Here is a 3,422-nt window from a genome sequence, read left to right on the forward strand (position 1 = left end):
GAGAGAGGGAGAGCTTGCTCGGCGGTGAAGTGACGAGACGACGAGGCACAGACGGCGGCGAATAGCGGCGGTGGTTCGACCGGAAAAAGGAAGATTTTTGCCGAAGTGAGGGAAGAGAGGAGAGGGGTCGCGGCCGAAAGAGAATGTGAGGGAGAGAGAGTGGGGTCTCCCTTTTGTGTGCTTTTTCGTTTTTTTTTTATACGGGCGGTCGCTCGTTTTATGGGCGACCGCTCATTCTTTCTTCGTTTTGCACAGAAGAATCGAGCGAGTCGCCCAAAAAAATAGGCGACCGCTCGTTCATTTTTCATTTTTCGCAGAAGAATCGAGCGGGTCGCCCAAAAAATAGGCGACCGCTCGTTCATTTTTCATTTTTTCGCAGAAGAATCGAGTGGGTCGCCCAAAAAATGGGCGACCGCTCGTTCATTTTTCATTTTGCGCAGAAGAATCGAGCGGGTCGCCCAAAAAATGGGCGACTGCTCGTTCTTTTTCTGACGCCCGCTTCTCCTGTTTTTCGAAGCAACACGGATTTTTCCTCACGCTCGTGTTGTATTTGATCAAAGAGGTTGTTACGAGGGGATTTTGGAGGTTTGGTTAAGAAAAGAGAAAAGAAACAAGGAAGGTGAAGAATGTACATCCCGGTATGAACCGGGTTGCTAGTTAAGGTCGTAGCTAGACCGAAATGCGGTTCAATCAATTAAAGAGAGGGAGAGTACAGAGGTACCTCCTTCGGGTCTAATACTCCCTGGATTGTATGGCTTGAGTCTTTGAGTGTTGACCATGAAAGTTCCGCCTTTTCCGTTGTCGAGTTCTACCGCTCCATGAGATGTAACGTTCTTTATGATGAACGGTCCCGACCACCTTGATTTCAGTTTTTCTGGAAAAAGTTTTAGTCGAGAATTGAATAAAAGAACGAGGTCACCTTGTTGGAAGTTTCGATTGAGGATGTGCCGGTCGTGCCACTTCTTGGCCCGCTCCTTGTAAATCCGCGCGTTTTCATATGCGTCCAAGCGAATTTCCTCTAGGTGATGGAGCTCTAGCACTCGTTTTTCCGCTGCGGTTTTCCAGTTGTAATTCAACGCCTTAATCGCCCAATACGCCATGTGTTCCAACTCAACCGGTAGGTGGCAAGATTTCCCATAAACGAGTTGAAATGGAGTCATCCCGATAGGCGTCTTGAATGCTGTTCTGTAGGCCCAAACCGCATCCTCAAGCTTCAAAGCCCAGTCCTTTCTTGACTTGGCCACTGTTTTCTCCAAAATTTGTTTGATCTCTCGGTTAGAGACTTCTACTTGACCGCTCGTTTGGGGATGGTAGGGAGTTGCTACTCTATGGTGAACACCATATTTAGCCAATATGCTCTGAATCACTCTATTAACAAAGTGTGCTCCTCCATCACTTATCACCACTCTTGGGACTCCAAACCGAGGAAATATGACTCTTTTGAACATCCGTGACACAGTGCTTGAATCATTCTTCGGACTAGCAAGTACCTCCACCTATTTCATCACATAGTCCACTGCCACAAGAATGTATAGGTTACCGCAATATGATGGAAACGGTCCCATAAAATCTATTCCCCATACGTCAAATGGTTCCACTTCCAAGATAAAGTTCTGCGGTGCCTCATTTCTCCGCGACATGTTGCCTGTTCTTTGACAAGCATCACATGAGCTTACAAAAGTGTGCACATCCTTGAACAATGTTGGCCAATAGAAGCCCGATTGTAGGATCTTTGTGGCTGTCTTAGCTGAGGCAAAATGCCCTGCGTAGTCCGATGCATGGCAATGGTGTATCACTTGCTTCACTTCTTCCTCCGGAATGCATCTTCGAAATAATCCATCCTTACCTCTCTTAAACAAGAAAGGTTCATCCCAAAAGTAGTCTCTAACATCGTGGAAGAACTTTTTCTTCCCGTTGTAGCTTAACTCCGGGGGTACCACCTTGGCAACCAAATAGTTGACGTAGTCCGCATACCAATGGGTCATGTTCTTGATTTCCAAGGATAAGATGTGTTCTTTCCTTAGTGAATCATCTATTGGTACAATTTCGGGTATTTCCAATCTCGATAGATGATCTGCCACTGTATTCTCCGTTCCTTTCCTATCGCGGATCTCTAGATCAAACTCTTGCAGAAGCAACACCCATCGGATCAATCTTGGTTTAGCATCCTTTTTCGTGAGCAAGTACCTTAAGGCGGCGTGATCCGTGTAGACGATGACCTTAGAACCCACCAAGTGTGATCTAAATTTCTCGAAGGCAAATACTACAGCAAGGAGTTCTTTCTCCGTGGTGGAGTAGTTCATTTGAGCGTCGTCGAGCGTTCGACTTGCGTAGTATATGGCGTAATGCTTCCCATCTTTCTTTTGTCCCAATACGGCCCCGACCGCGAAGTCGCTAGCATCACACATTAACTCAAAAGGGATACTCCAATCCGGGGGTTGAATGATCGGGGGTGAAACTAGTGCCTTCTTCAATATTCCAAATGCCTTGTGGCACTCCTCATTAAACTCAAACGGGGTGTCCTTGCCCAAAAGCGCAGTCAAGGGTCTTGCTATCTTCGAAAAATCTTTGATGAATCTCCTGTAAAATCCGGCGTGACCCAAGAAACTTCTGATCCCTTTAACGTTGGTCGGTGGCGGTAACTTCTCAATCACTTCCACTTTCGCTCTATCCACCTCTATCCCCTTGTCCGAAATCCGATGACCAAGTACAATGCCCTCTTGCACCATAAAGTGGCATTTCTCCCAATTCAAAACCAAGTTCGCCTTGCGACACCTGTCTAACACTCGATGGAGATTGGTTAAACACGCATCAAAGGAGGGTCCATAGACGGAAAAATCGTCCATGAACACCTCCATAATGTCTTCAATGACATCGAAGAAAATAGCCATCATGCATCTTTGAAAAGTTGCGGGTGCATTGCACAATCCAAATGGCATGCGTCTATATGCAAAAGTGCCGTAAGGGCATGTGAATGTTGTTTTCTCTTGGTCACTCGGATGGATAGGAATCTGAAAGAAACCTGAGTAACCATCGAGAAAACAAAAATAAGAATGCCGTGCAAGTCTCTCTAACATTTGGTCAATGAATGGAAGGGGGAAGTGATCCTTACGGGTGTTTGTGTTAAGTTTTCGATAATCAATGCACATTCTCCATCCCGTAACAGTTCTAGTTGGTATGAGTTCATTGTTTTCATTTGGAACGACCGTGATTCCTCCCTTCTTAGGCACGACTTGCACCGGGCTAACCCAAGAGCTATCCGAAATCGGGTAAATGATACCCGCATCTAACAATTTCAAGACCTCTTTCTTGACCACTTCTTTCATGTTCGGGTTTAGCCTACGTTGATGTTCAATTGACGATTTGGTATCATCCTCTAAATGTATGCGATGCATGCAAAGAGAGGGGCTAAGACCCTTAAT

The 3,422-nt window shown here is 45.9% G+C and overlaps 1 pseudogene; it reads right to left on the reverse strand.

Annotated features, from left to right (window-relative positions):
• LOC109116527 overlaps window positions 1-3,149 on the reverse strand; it is a 66,843-nt pseudogene extending 63,694 nt beyond the window's left edge.
• Between the last annotated feature and the right edge of the window lie 273 nt (window positions 3,150-3,422).

The sequence above is a fragment of the Tarenaya hassleriana genome, unplaced genomic scaffold, assembly GCF_000463585.1.
Source record: "Tarenaya hassleriana unplaced genomic scaffold, ASM46358v1 Cleome161, whole genome shotgun sequence".
NCBI classification, from domain to species: domain Eukaryota; kingdom Viridiplantae; phylum Streptophyta; class Magnoliopsida; order Brassicales; family Cleomaceae; genus Tarenaya; species Tarenaya hassleriana.